Here is a 16,895-nt window from a genome sequence, read left to right on the forward strand (position 1 = left end):
ATTGAATCTTACTAATTTATGTATCATATTTATTAATTTCACATAAAAAAAATATTATACATAAAGTACAACGAATACATCAAAATCATTGTATCTAACTAATATCAACCTTGTGATGTTGAACTTTCAAGATGTATTACAAACATATATTATCGTAGAAGTAGAAGGCTATGAAGTGTGACAAACTGATCTAGCAAAGATCAATGTTTGGATGCTATCAATTTTGCAAACCCTGTTTGGACAACAAATATTTAGCAAGAGACAATTGTTGACACCCAATTTTTGACCCGCGTCGGTATAAATTTATTATCGAGCTTTGTGGGCTTTCCAAACGATTCAAGTTAATTAATTTTATAAATCTTGCGAAAATTAAATAATATAAAACATGGATTTTATGTTATTTCGGATACTTTTGTTGGGATGTAATTAAGTACTTGTCACAATTCAAAAATAAATGCGATGACACTCGTGTTATCCCATCAAGAATGGTCAGCCTAAAATCCAACCATTACGATAAGGTGCGGAAATAACAGAAAAATAAAAGTTTAATAACAATTACTAATGCGGATATATAACACGTCAACTTAACTGAGTTCCCATAACATGATTGTCACGTGCACAAGCCTTTGATATATTAAATAACTTTGAAAGGAATTACAGTAAAACCTCTATAAATTAATATAGGTGGGACCATGAAATTTTATTATTTTATAGAGATGTTATTTAATCCATAAATTAATATTTATTAATTTAAATAATGACTTAACATTTGATGAATGTTAATTTTGTTTATATCATAATCATTGAATCTTACTAATTTATGTATCATATTTATTAATTTCACATAAAAAAATATTATACATAAAGTACAAGGAATACATCAAAATCATTGTATCTAACTAATATCAACCTTGTGATGTTGAGCTTTCAAGATGTATTACAAACATATATTATCGTAGAAAGTAGAAGGCTATGAAGTGTGACAAACTGATCTAGCAAAGATCAATGTTTGGATGCTATCAATTTTGCAAACCCTGTTTGGACAACAAATATTTAGCAAGAGACAATTGTTGACACCCAATTTTTGACCCGCGTTGGTATAAATTAATTATCGAGCTTTGTGGGCTTTCCAAACGATTCAAGTTAATTAATTTTATAAATCTTGCGAAAATTAAATAATATAAAACATGGATTTTATGTTATTTCGGATACTTTTAGCATAACTTTAGATAAAGTATATATTCTTTAATTATGTATATAATTAGTATAGTTTACGATTATTCAAAAAAAAAAAAAAATATATATATATACATATATATCTTAAGTTTAGAAAGTATTCTATTAAACTAGTTTATTTTAAATCATGATTATATTTTGAATCATTATTTTACAATTGAAATAATTATGTTACTAAATAAATAAGCTCGTTAATAAATTTATACCAAGTTCGTTTTATTTTAAATCAATTGGCTATTTATTAAATTGAACTCATTTTCCCTTTTAATTTTGAAGAACCGAATTTGGGCCCCCGTTATTAGCCCAAATTAATTCCCACTTCCTCCCCTTTCCAATCCAGGCCCAAATCCTCTTCGGCCCTTTTATCCCCTTAAATTAATTCCCTTATCCGTTCCCAGCCCATTAATCAAGCCCCAGGCCCATTTCTTCCCAAATAATCTATGGCCCAACACCTTTCAGCCCACTCCCTCTCTTCAATTGACCCGGCCCATCCCTCTCCTTCTTCCTCCCCAGACGCGACAAACCCAACAATCCCAATTCCCAGAAACAGACACGACAAACCCAGCAAATAAATTCCCCTAGAAACAGACGCCCAAGCCACGCGCGTCTCGTCTCCCTTCCCTCGTCTCTCTATCGCGCGTGAAGGGACGAATTTGTCTCGTCTTCCCCTGCGATTCGTACAACAGTACGTCTCGCAGCAACAGCCCTGCAGTGCGCCAGACGACGTGAGAATCGTCCTTGTTCGTCCTTGGTAGCACGAGATTGAGCCACGTTGCTTGCCAAGAACGAAGAACTCATCTCCACCCTCCACCTCACCCTCAATCCGTTGGAGATTTTGGCATCTATTCAGCATATTCCCTCAGTTGGATAAGGATAGGGTTGAGAATTTCAAAATTCGAATTTGGGCGGAGAAAGGCCATCTTTCAGCGATTCCCTTCCGAAAACCCTAAAAATTTTCTATATAAACCCCAATTTTCTTCAGTTTTGGGGTCGGAGTTTCTGGTTGGATTTTTGGTGTTGGGAAAGTTCTTTTTTAGGTTGGGAAATTGTTGGAGGAAGCTCTCTTGTTATTCTGTTATAATCACCTATACTAGAGAAGTTTCGTGATTAGAAATTCTTGGGTGGGAAAATTTTGGAGAAATTTTTGGGGTTTGTTTTCGGTCTGTGTAGAAGAAAAGGAGGATTTTGGGTTGGAAAAAGTTTGCTTAGATTCGGTTATAGCAAGAGATTTTACGTTCGTTCCAGCACCCATACCCATCCACCTACAACAGATTCACGCCCAAAGTAGAGGTCCATTGCGTTTGAGCATCGTTCGAGTTCGAGTCTTCGTGTGAGGTGTTGAAGTCTCCTGCTCGTCGTCGTCCCGTTCGCTGCTCCGAAGAAGGTACATTTCCCACTTTGATTAGTTTTCACGGAACTCAAAATGTGACCTGTGTTGCTGTAAATAAGATGGCATATCTGTTGGTTTTGCTCGAACTCGAGAATATCGCGTACGATGGCTTATTTTATTGTGCTTGCCGGCTTGTGTTGATATTTTTTTTTAGTTCGTCATGGTGTATTGCGAGCTGTGATTCTGTTCAGTTGTGTATGCTGACTGGTTAGTCGCTGTGAGATCGATATTATTCGATATGTGTTTTTGAAGTTAACTTTTACATGACTTAGGTGTTCTTGTTTGGTTTATTAAGCAATACATTGTCGTTCGGAATTTGGAATCAACATGTCAATTGTTTTATATTTCATCCTGGATACGTGGTTTGCCTGTTAAGCTTTTGAATGTGTCTTCTCTTTGATTGTATTTGGACAACTGCTTCAGGCTGATTTGATAAAGGGGAAACATCTTAGTTCTTATTTGTTCTTCCTTTGTATTGTATAGCAGTTCTTTCGCTATCTTCTCCTATATGATAAGTGGGTTGATTTGTTTGTCCGAACTGTTGTATAGGGTCACATTCGACCTTGCTCTAATTGGGTTTACCATCTTCTTTATGTCGAAGCTTTGGTAGTCTATGCTGCTTTTGCAGCTACTCATTACGGAACACCTACTAGGCTTGTTCGATGCCTTGTTCGGCTCCTGTGAGTTTTGTGTTCATCGCTTTCAAATTATAAGCGAGTTTGGACTATCTTTGGTTTTGATATGTTATCATAAATTAGAGTTCATAAAGCCTTCGATTTGCTGTTACCATTTCTTTCTATACTTTTGTTGTAGTCAACATTTAAAGAAGCATACTCCTTCACGTGTCGATTTATTCAAAGTTCTGCCAATTTAACTCGTTAAAATATTCACATGGTTGGGCATGAATTATTAATACCTTTATTTTTGAAGTCTGGCTCATGTTTGGTCGTTATTGCGTTTCCGTCATTTTCGACTAATTCAGGGGTGTTTGTTGTCTTATCATGCTCAATCTGTCTACTTATTTACTTATTTTTGCTAAGAGGTTAAATTGTAATCTGTTTAGATGTGTTTATTATTTCGGAATCGTTTAATCGTCTTGAAATGTGATCTATAAATATTATCTTCAAGTATTAATTTTTTTTACGTTGCTATTCATTGCATATAAAAATCCATTTGAGCTCTCGGCGAACTTTTTCCCTTTACACTTCGAGAGAGTCATGAAGACTCACATTTCCCTTTTTCGAAGAGTCCCGAAACCGACCAGGAGATCCCGGAGTTAAGAAGATTGGAGAAACTTGAAGAAATGCACTAGAAGACTTTTCCTTTATTTTATTTTGTATTTTGTTTTGTAAGGGGCATAAGCCCTTGTCGCTTTCTTTCTCGTATTTTATTTTATATGTTTAGATTAGGACAGGTTAAAATGGGTTAAAAACCCAAAAGCAGGTGGGTCCAAAATTCGGTCAAGGCGAACAGAACCCGAATTTGGACCCAAAAATCGCTCTCGCTCTCTCTCTCTCTCTCTCCCTCTCTCCTTATTAGTTATTTACGTGTTTGAATGTCGTATAGTTTAGGGTTAAAAAACTCCAAACCCCATCGAAACGCCTTTCAAACTTTGTCAAACTTAAAACTAACTTCTAAGCGATAAATATTTCAAACTTGTGAATTTGGCTAAGTAAAACTCCAATAAGTTCAATTTCAAAAAATTCGCAAAATCTATAAAAATAGTCAAATTGTTAATCGCCGGAAAACTGTATTAAGCGGAGCGTCTTAGGTGCTTTTTTTGAAACCTTCCTAAGACGCTAATAGGAATCCCGAACCCTTAAAGTTTTTAAATGATTTTCTGTTTAATTATTTGAAAACAAGTTTTCTTAATTTTCTCAAAATTAAGTGGCGACTCCTAAAAGTCGAAAATATCCTAAAATAAAACAAAACCCCTTTCGAAATCATTTTTTCGATAAAACAACAATAGCAAATTATTTTTGACATGTAAAATTCATTCGGGGATGCAATCTCAGAATTTGAATGAACCTACTTGTGAAAACGTTATTCATGAACTTGAGGTCATGGTTAATGATCTCGGTTATCACAATAAAATGGATGACAATAACATGTTGGATTATCCGTGTGAAAGTGATACATATTGAGAGGTCCATAGCTTAGAAGAAATTTTGGACACAATCGAAAAAAGCAATGTTGATGATGAAGTTGAAGATGATACTACACATTTGAAACCAAATTTGCATAAGGAAACACTTATCGCCTCTAGAACTCTTCACAATTTTATGGTGCAGATAGAAAAGACAACATCGAAACTCGTGGATGCAATAAGAAAAGTTAGGGATAAGTTTCAACTAAATTTTAAATTTTTTTTTTAAAAAAAAAAAACAAAATAGAATATATTTCACTAAATTGTCTTCAGATATATTTGTACTTTTAAAGAATTATTAATTTATGATATTGATGGGACCATATATTTATATAGAGATCTTCTGAAAATATATTTATCTTATCGAAATTGGTGATTTTTTATATTGGCGCAAGTCGGGACCAGAGGAAAATATTATTTTACAGAGATTATTAATTTATCGAATATTATTTTATAGAGGTTTTACTGTACGTAAGTCTCAAATGATATTATCTCTAAAGTAGAACAAAATCATAAACATGAGTAAGATGGTCCGCTGATATGACAAACAACTACCTCAAATATCTCCACATAATTCAAATCATTCTCAATATATCACACGTTAATATATATAATCAAGTTGCCTTTTATTACCCCTTTTTCCCCTTTAGGATCATTTATTATGGACAAGTCAACACATCACCAAGTCTCAGTACTCTCCAACACATACCACAAGAAAATATACGATTTTTTACACTTAATAAGAGTAGAGAAATTCACTTACCTTAATTAATTAAGAATTTACTCGGGAACTCGAGTCTTTCCCTTTTGTTGAACTTCTAACTCAAAGCAATTTATAAATAACCAAAAATAAGATTTCGAAACTAACAACGCTCATATTACTATATGTCTAGTCTTGACTCAAAAAAACTCATTGGAATCTATAATCAAATTTCTAAATCTTGATAACAATTAATAAGTCAATTCTCATATTTCCAAATTTCAAAACAAGGATTAAGTTTTAATTTCTCCAATAATACAACAACCTAATATTTAATTACATCAAAAACTTAATTTATAATATGACGATAAAATAAGAATTTCTAAATATGCATGGAACCACTTGTTACTAAACCAGTGGTGAAAATCGCGTGAAACCAAAGGCACCAACTCCTCACTTGTAAGTTACTACTCCCTTTGTTCCTAATTACTTGTTCACTTTTGAATTGACACGTTTATTAAAAAAAAAAATTTACCTAGTGAGTTTATCATTTTACCCCTATTAATTATGAAATTGAGGAATTAAAAACTTAAGATTTCAAAAAATACAATCTTTTCCAAAGCAAATAATTGAGGGTATTATAGGTAGAATTTTTGTCCTTTCTTGATTTGTTAAGATAAATAATTAATTAGAAATAATTAAAAAAGAAAAAATAGACAAGTAATTAGGGATATAAAAAATAACTTATAACATGTACTCCCTCTGTCTCAATTTATGTGACTTATTTCTTTTTAATCAGTACCAAATAGAATGACACATTTTTATATTAAGTGAGGAATAATTTGACTATAAAATATTTATTTTACGCTTAATGAAATGATTTACAATCACACAAATTTCTATTATTCATTTTGGACCATAAATTTTAAAAAAATTCCATTTCTTTCTTAAATTTCGTGTTAAATTAAATTACCTCACATAAAACGAAAAGAAGGAAGTTATAATTAAAATCATTTACAATGGATAAATCTGTCCCCGAATTTACAAAACCACCTAAGCGATACAGCAACAACATCACTTTTAAATAAGTCATTTACTTCTTAATTTATAATGTAATAATCTAAATACTCCGACAAAAAGCAACAACATCACTTTTTAGATTAAACTTCTTAGTTTATTGTGTAATAATTATCTAAATCCTCCGATAAGCATTTAACATCCTAATTGACTCTAATCTAATATGTATTCAGTAATTAAGAATTTAAAATTTTACCTCGCAGGCGTTCTAGGTTGACACCGTATGGTAACCTATTGCTTGACCTTTTTTTTTTTCTTTCTCAATTGATTATGTACTTAAAATGATAAATTGTACTAATCTATTTTAATATATATGGATCAAATGGTATAGGGTCTTAAATAATTTTCAGACTTGATCAATTATTATCAACTGAATTAATTACCTAAAAATAAATTATCCACCAATTAATTAACTATAGCTAAATAAATATTCAAAATTTTCAAAAATGACTTTTTGAGTCATTACATTATCCAACACTAAAAATCAAGTTCGTCCTCAAACATAAAGTAGAAAAATGGTACCCGAAGCTTCGAAAAACCGAGGATATTTGGCACGCATGTTAGACTCCATCTCCCAAGTCGCCTCTCCAACTAAATGGTGCTTCCACTATGCTTTTCATGAAACAACTTTTTTGGTTTTAAGCTTCCGAACTTGCCTATCTAATAGCTATATGATCCTCCTCGAATGTCAAGAGTGGACCTATTTCCACTGAATTGAGCGAAAGCACATAAGACTCATCCAGAATATACTTCTGAAGCACGGAAAATAAGATGAACTATCGACAAATTAGGTGGCAAGGCCAACTTATAGGCCACCTTTTTCACTAGATTCAAAATCTCAAAAGGTCCAATGAATCTAGGGATAATTTTGCCAATTTTCTGTAACCTCATCACACCTTTCATGGGTGATACTCAGAGCGAAACATGATCACCATCTATAATCACTAGGGATCGAACTCTCCGATCTACATAACTCTTATGTCGACTGTGGGCTGTTAACAGTCTATTTCGAATCATATGGACCTTCTCCATAGCATCTCTAAGAAACTCTATAACCAAAGAGTCCATCTCCGCTAAATCAAACCAACCGATTAGAGATCCACATCATCTACCATACAACGCCTCAAATGGGGCCATATGAATAGTGGAGTGATAATTATTATCGTAGAAAAATACTGCTGAGGGAAAATGTTGATCTCATCTAGCACCAAAATCGATTACAAAAGCTCAAAACATGTCCCAACACTTGAATCGTCTCCTTGGACTGACCATCTGTTTGAGGATGACTGAGTATGTAAATCATGATGTAATGACTTTCAGAGGGAAATTAACAATGAAACTTGATCATATATAATAGAAATTAGACTCCATATAATCACACAATTGAATTTATATAAAACTCGGTTAACTTCTCCACCATATACTTCACCCTGTCACACCCGGAGCTACCCCCGAGACGCGGACACAGAATCTAGGACCACAAGTGATCCCTAGCTAGTCCTGTTGGCGTGTGCTTGAGCATACTAAAGAATATAAACTGTTGCGGAAGCTAAATCATAAATTTAAACTCAAAAGATGGGGAATACCCATATTCTATAACTGAGATAAATGAAATCAATGAGTTTACTAAAAAGAAGTTATTAACTCAATACTAAGCTGAAACTAACTATGTCTGAAGTAAGCCTCTAAACTGGACTAGAAATACTGGGACAAGCCCAGCTAAATCTAGCAAAAACTGAAACTAAATGACTAAAGACTAAAATGAAACTCATGGTTGTTGTCCTCAGAGAATGAGGACTCACTACTGAATCTATTGAACTGGAGATCGGAAATCAATTTATGCGTGATCTGGATGCTGAGAACCTGAACCTACATCACGAGAAGATGTAGCGCACGTATGCGTCAGTACTTGAAAGGTATTGAGCATGTAGGATAGAGTAAAGATAAAATAAAACATAACTTAACACGCATAAAAGCAAGTATAATAATCTGACATGATAAACTGAATTTTGAGCTAACTGGATGCAATGACTAATTTATGACATACTGAAAGTAAATACTGAATATACTGATAAATGGTCAGTGCAGAGAGTCTGACTGATCTGTGGGAGCTACTAATAAACCGATAATAAAATCACATGAGCTAAATGTGGAGTCCGATGTATACGCCCCATCGAGAGGATCCAATATACCCTGCCAAACGTATAAATGCATGATGGCGTGATCACTAAACTGATTGCCCACAGAGGGGACTTACAACCTACTTGGCTAGTAGTTCTGGGACTATTGGGTACGCTAAACCCTAGTCCAACTCGGTATTATGCTACTCCAAGTGAATTCTGTAAATTTACTGATTATGTCTGAGTTTCTATAAATACTGGATAGCTCAAAACTGAACATGCAAACTGAGAATGCAACAATTAATCTGATAATTATGCATTTATACCTGAGGCATGTATATCTGAAGTGTCTGAAATATCCGACCTATCATGTGTAATTCATTAACTAAAGAAATACAAAGCTAGGGTTCTGAAATTCATGCGATAATCTGAGTAATAACATGATAATCTGATTTGGAACATATATTAAATTCATGGAGTTCTATCAAAGTTCTAGAAACCCTAGGTTTAATCATGACAAGAGAATCAAGAATCTGACTGAAAACTAGGGACCCAATGGGTGAAAGGAACCCACTAGTAAAATCCCACATACTTGGTGATGAAATCCATAGAAAAATACTTAGGTTTCGGGGCTGAAACTACTGGAACTTGTTGCGTTCTTGAACTAGGTTTCTTGAGCTTTTTCTCCTCTCTTTCTTCTATTTTTCTAAGTTTTGATTTGATGATTTGACTTAGATATGTTTTAGTTATGTTTCTTGGCTTAAACTGATTAAAATCTAATGATTTAGGGTCAAAACAGCGTAACTTAGGGTTTAAACGAAGTAGGAAAGGTCCAAAAGACCCCTAGAAAAGTTGCTGTAGGACCAATCGACGGTCAGGACTGACGTACGTCAATTGACCGACGCCCCATCGGTTGGTCCGTCGGTTGGGCCTGTTCAACAGGCCTTTACTAAAATGGCCATAACTTTTTACTCGGAGGTCTGATTTAGCAAGGTCTGTGGATATGGAAAGCTAATTCAATTATCTATCTGCGGGTAGGTCATGGGACACCTGATTCATTTTGTGATAAGACTTATGACCATTTGAAGTTGACCCAACTGCATTTCTCCTTAACTGTCTGCTAATTTCCCAACTAACCAACGGACCGTAGGTCCACCTACGGACCATGCTGGTCATCCGTAGCTCTTGTCGGAGAGTGGGTAAAGGGAGTCTTGATCGACGGTCATGGACTTCGGTCTGTAGTCTGACCTACGGACCGTAAGTTCGTCCGTCGACCAACACTTACCAATTTTCCTGGACTGAGATTTTTGGGAGTTTCTGATCCCATTGACTGTTGTGCAGGATGGACAGTGGGTCAGGCTACGGTCCGTCGATAGTCTCGTTTGTTGCACCTGTAAATTTTCTGAAAAACTGATTTTTTATTTGTTTTAGCTATGGGGTATTACACACCCGAATTGAATAAAGTGGACAGACTTGGTAAGTCTATAAATAACAATCAAAATTGAGTCATAACCATTCACTGTCATAGGAAATTCACAACAAATTCCATAGTGATTTGCTCCCATTTTCAAGTAGAAATATGCATCCACTTATATATACCCCGGGCCGCTAATGCTCACACTTGACCTGTTAAAAAGTTAAAAACTAGAAACAAAGTCTACAATATCTATCTTCATGGGTATCCCTTCACCCATTGAGTCCTAAAAAATTCGTACAAGCTAGAACTTTCTATGATGTTCATGGGTTTTCATTGTAAATTAGTTTTTCTTCATTATCAGTCCAGGATTGGACGTTTTACTCATGAATTCCATTGTAACTCCATATTTTCAATGGTAATTTCACGGACATGAAATCATTTTCATGACTTGAAATTATAATATTTTAGATGCATGTGAAAGATTATCATATTTTTCATGATTTAGATGTTTTTAGATAAAATATTATCTAAGATTATTTATAGTAGTACACGATATAAAATTATGTTCAGATAAAGTTTCTATCATTGTGGTTTCAATTATCATGATATATGAGTTATTCAGTGTGTCAGTTATTTGTATGATTCAGTATTATCAAATTATTATTGTTTTCAAATTATGCATGTTTTGGTGTAATATTTTACACCGGATGCATTTTAGGGATGAAGTTTTCGGTGTGTGGAACTTTAGTAGAAATTACTAAGTTCTAGAACTACTTGTCACAATAGGATTTGTCTTAGATATACACTAGCTCGGTTATCAGGTCCGTTACGTTGAAAAGTATTGGTCACCTTTTTTTTATGCATGCGGGAAGTACATGGAATTACATGTAGTAACTCACATGGTTTATTTCAGTTTTAGTATATCCCATAATCAAATATTCATTTATTGTATGGCCTTGTACTTAGGTATTTTAGTTCTGTATATCTTAACTTCGTGTTATTTTACATAGTCATTGCATCAACATCTTTTACTGATTCAGTACGTTTAGATATCATGTTTATTATGCAAAATTCTCAAACTCAGTACATTTAAAGTATTGGTTGCATACTTTCTTTCTATATTGTTTGATAATATAGGATTTGACACTCGTATTCAGCCTGCAGTTAGTACATATCCAATCAATGCTTCAACAACTTTTTGGTAAGTCCCCATTATCCAAATTCTAAGGATGATCCCTTATCGTTCAATTTCAGAATTTTACTTTCCGTTTAAGACAATTGGTGTTAGCTAGGGGTTTGTCCTAGCAACTCGTATTTGTAGAGACTTTTAGCAAGTTAGATATAGATTTAGCTTATGTCATGTCTTTTCTGATGTTTTTCTATCTCATTATTATGGGCTTTATGTAAGAAATATTATCTTTCGTACTTACTTTCCAATTTTTCTATGTTATTATGCAAATCTAAGTGTTATGTCATGCAATGAGGTTAGCTTGGGGTCACTTGTGAATGTAAGCATCACCTCGCGTTTATAGGGTAGTCTCGGTGTGTGACAGACCAGTAACCAATAAATTGATAATTTATAAGATAATATCTCAATGGTTCCATAATGGTTTGACATGTCTTCAGATTGATAACCGATAAGTCGAACCATAAACTTTAAAATTGAACTAAACTGACAAAAACACGACTTAACATGTGAGTAGTTATTCTTATAAATTGAATAAAAAAAGATTCTTATTCGTCTAAAAATATGTCATAATTCTTAATAAACACGACTTGATTATTAAGATTCACTAGATCTTATTGCTTTTCAATACTGTAGACTAGTGCCGGCAAAATGAGTCCATATTTTGATGATCTGTCCAATCCGCCCATATCTTAATGGGTTGGGAGAGTGATTTTTCACATGAATTAAATATGGCTGATACTCATATTTGACACATAAAAATATGGGTAAAATTTGAACTAGTCAAATTAGTTAAGTTTCTAACTTTTATTCATTCAAAATTCATGATATCACTAAAATAGTATAACTTTTCTTCCTTTTTATGTTATTCTATAGGACTAACTATTCTTCTCTATTATTTAAAAGGTGAAGTCTTTGACGCTCCAAAAACATATAATTCAAATATACATTTCTTTTATTAATTATAATTATATTTTATATTTATTTAATTTTATATTGGATAATCAAAAGTTGTGTAAAATAAGCAAATATGTATTAGTATTGACATTACTTAAAGTGCATTAAGCATGTTTCAATCCTAAAATGCAAATATTCATTTACTTTGAAATTAAAAATAGTTTCGTCTTGTTGTTACATAAATTTATTTTATATTGAAAAGTTATAGGTTTTTTTTAATTTTGATGATACAATAAAACTAAATAAAGCATGTTCAACATTTTTCATCTAAAAAAAACTTTAATATCTTCTCCATATTCAATTCTTAAGTAAAGTATTATTTATTCATGAATGTATTCGTAAAATATGGATAAACTAGTATTTACCCAACCTAATTATTACCCAATCAATTTTTAATAATATCAAATATGATTGGATTGAATTATTACCTATTTTATATTTATCCATTTTCAACTCGCTCACATTTGACCCAATCAGTCCATTTGCCACCACTACTGTAAACACAATTTTTTACTTTCCTTAATTTATTTTTTACACAATTTATCATTAAATGTGATATTCGGGATTAATCTTATTATTTGGCTTTCATTTCAAATTTAATAGGTTTATTTCAAATATTGCAAAGTCATTACAAAAGGACGTATCGTTTGGATATAATATTTTTTAAAAAGAAAGAGAAACTTCATCAAAAATATTATTCTCTTAAATTAGTATTTTGTTAATGATATTTTAATATTAGGTTTAATTCATCGATAACCCCTTAAAGTTGACATTATTTTCACTTAGACATCTTAACTAGACTTTGTTCATTTTAGACACCTCAAGTAAATTTTCGTTATGTCATGTTGACACTTTTTGCAGACACGTCATAAAAAGTATGATCCACTCGTTTATAGCGCGTAAAAGGTTTTTTTAAATCAATTTTAATTATTTTTTCTTCCTTTTCTTCCCCAATTTTAGCCTCCATTTTTCATGCTCAGACTCTATTCATGGCGAATGTTTTAAAATTTAAGAAAAGAACTATTTCAAGATTTAACTATTGAAATAATCATGAAACTCTTTTTTTGGAGGAATTTACTATTGTAATATGGGAGTGGATTTGATTTTTCCTCTTCCTTCAATGACCTTCAAACTTTGTTTTCATGGTAATTTTATTTTTTTTCTAGTTAATTTTAATTATTTCTATTTAATTTTACTGTTTTGTTATTCTATGACTTAGCTTTATTCTTCTTTAATAAAAGGGTTGGTGTATGATTGAGATGCGTGTGGGGGGGGGGGGGGGGGGGGNCCTTTTCTTCCCCAATTTTAGCCTCCATTTTTCATGCTCAGACTCTATTCATGGCGAATGTTTTAAAATTTAAGAAAAGAACTATTTCAAGATTTAACTATTGAAATAATCATGAAACTCTTTTTTTGGAGGAATTTACTATTGTAATATGGGAGTGGATTTGATTTTTCCTCTTCCTTCAATGACCTTCAAACTTTGTTTTCATGGTAATTTTATTTTTTTTCTAGTTAATTTTAATTATTTCTATTTAATTTTACTGTTTTGTTATTCTATGACTTAGCTTTATTCTTCTTTAATAAAAGGGTTGGTGTATGATTGAGATGCGTGTGGGGGGGGGGGAGGGGGGGGTGTTGTTAATTGGTTAAACGTTTTTTTATTATGTGGGCAAAGATGTCACATGTTATCAATTCATTGGCTACATAATTCATTATTTAAGAATGATTTTAGGCACAAATAACAAATGTCGTCATTTAATTGTACACTTTACACGTCATTAGCGAGTGCATTTCACACACATTACATACTTTTGCTGATTGTAAAAAAAGTGTCAAAATAATACAAAATTTTGTACATAAAATATCTAAAATGAACAAAATCTAATTAATGTATCTATATAAAAACTAGTGTCAGTTTTAGAGGGTCATCAATGAGTTGAACCTTAATATAATTATTCTAAGAATTAACTAATTACTATAGTATTTTTTTCTTTTTTGTTTACTCTCTTTAAAAAAAATAAAACTTAAAAGAGAACCAATAATCGTTTGCCACTTGGCAAAGATTCCATCTTATTTAGCTACTATATGTGCATCAAATTTTCTTGGTCATTACTCTATACGCTGACCATACACACACTCACATTGACCTCACAAACCCCATACACAATCAATTTTTTTTTCGTACACTTGCACACACTCACCATGATAAGAGAGAGACTACACACAATCACATTTTTCTTCACCGTTACGATTCAAAAATGGACTGATAACACTCATTTATTTTTATCAATATAAGTCAGCCTCAATTCAATAAAATAAAAAAATGCAAAAAATAAAATAAAAACACGATAAAAGCGAAAAACTTATTCGTTTTATTATAACTCCAAAATCTTGTTATCATATGTACAAATCACTTTCATAAAGTGCGAAAATGAAAAACTAAGTTCAAATTTCAATGTCTCTGTTGCTGAAATTGAACAAAGTATAAAATAAGAAACAAAAGGATCTGTCGAGATGACAAGCATCTACCTCTAAAAAGTTATTTGACAAGCGAAAATAGGAGAAGGAGAAGAAAAATCACAGGGTACCGCGCTTAGAACCTACAAAACTGTGGAAGCAAGGAGTAAATATCAACAAACACGATACTCCAAAATTAATAAATAAGCAAGGCAAAACTAGGTAGAAACGAATACTCTTTTCATCCCAATCAAACTTCGTCAAACTATAACCTTTGCAAAAATCTACCTTACCGAACAATTTCACAATATATAGTTCACAAGGCTTAGTCACATAGTTCAATAGTCACAGTTTAACAACCAACATCTATCAAGTATGTCAATCACAAGTAACAAGTACATCAATTACAACTATTAATTGTATCAAATCACAATAGTCAACTCCTGCTAGAACCATTTTTCTTCGTTACAATATTGCTAGTCAGATTTATTTCCCTTCGAATTTATATCATATTACTAGCTGGAATCAATTTCCTTTGACTCCCTTTTGAGTAAAGAGTTTTACGCAATATAGGTCGTGATTTTTGACTCCCTTATAAGCAAGGAATTTTCTACATAAAATTTTTATGTTTATTTTTCGCAATTTACCTTCCTACGACATAGTTATTCGAAGAACCTAGTTTCTTGAGTTCCTAGGACACAGGCAATCAAACAATGGGAATTATTAAGTATGTGAGATCATCGACATGAATAATATGTGCATGTGGATATAGACTTATCGTGCATAGGTCATTAACATGGTACATCCCTTGCAGTGTACACGCTGATTGTGAAAGAGTTGACCAATTGGTACATATTTCTTATTAAATGTCAATAATTCTTGTTCTCTTTCTTTCTCCTATTATTATAAAAGGGTCTAAAATATCCTCAAAATATTGGAAATGGTATAAAATTATCCTCCATCCACCTATTGGCTCTAAAATACCCTTCTCACCCACCTATTGGGTAAAAAATACCCTTGTCATCCACCTTTTGATTCAAAATTGACCACTTATTTAACGGTTTTATATTTAAACTATTTAAATATATTTTCAAATACGTGGCGCTCAACTATTTGTTACAATTTAACTTATTAGTATAATTTATAAATCAATCCACTACCCATCCATTACTAATTAAACCCTCCAAATTAATAGATCACTCACATTATTAATGCAACAATAGAAAAGCTACTGCCAATTGAGTGCTTTAAAAAATTTGAGACGAAAATATCTATAGAAGTAAATTTTATCATACATCAAGTGTCTAAATAAAAATTACCGATAAACTTAAAAGTCTGACTATGTTCATCTTAATTATTCTTACGTCTCAATTATGTGATGTTACTTCATAGGTAACTTTTTTTCAGAATAATATATTAAAAGTTTTAAAACAAATCATAAATATTTATAAATTATATTTTAAAAAAGTGCATGAATTAATTCGGGATGTATTACTTCTTTACCTTTAATCATAAATTTCTAATTCAATCTTGAAAGAGAATCAAATTGAAAGTGTCCTCCTAAATAAGCGGCTCAACATAAATTTAATTGGTGCTTCGATTCAGACTCGGATAATTTTGGATGTCATTTTCATTAATCTATAAGTTCATCGTGTTTTAGTAGTGTTTATGACGATTTTGATATTATAGTTGGACTATTAATTGGGTGTGGTTTAGTTAGTAATGAGTGGGTAGTGGGTTGGTTTATAAATAATACAAATAAAGTAAATTATAACCAATAGTTGAGCATCAAGTATTTTAAATATATTTAAATAGTTTAAATTTAAAATCATTAAATAAGTGGTCAATTTTGAACTCAAAGGTGGATGACAAGGGTATTTTGGAGCCAATAGGTGGATGAAAAGGGCATTTTGGAGCCAATAGGTGGATGAAGGGTAATTTTGTACCATTTTCAATACTTCAAGGGTATTTTAGACCCTTTTCCGTTGTTGATATATTGAACAAATAAAGATAATAACCATATTTGGAATAGTGTTTGGCAATATTCTGTTGGAGGTGGTCTAGTGATACTTATTTTAGATACTAGATACAAATGCCTAGACAAGTCCGGTTCAATATATATTACTTTATTTATTTTAATTTTATAATTTTATTGTCAATTATCTTTATTATATTTTAAACATATTTTTTAAATAATATATATATA

Source organism: Solanum pennellii, chromosome 5 (genome assembly GCF_001406875.1).
Source record: "Solanum pennellii chromosome 5, SPENNV200".
NCBI lineage: Eukaryota > Viridiplantae > Streptophyta > Magnoliopsida > Solanales > Solanaceae > Solanum > Solanum pennellii.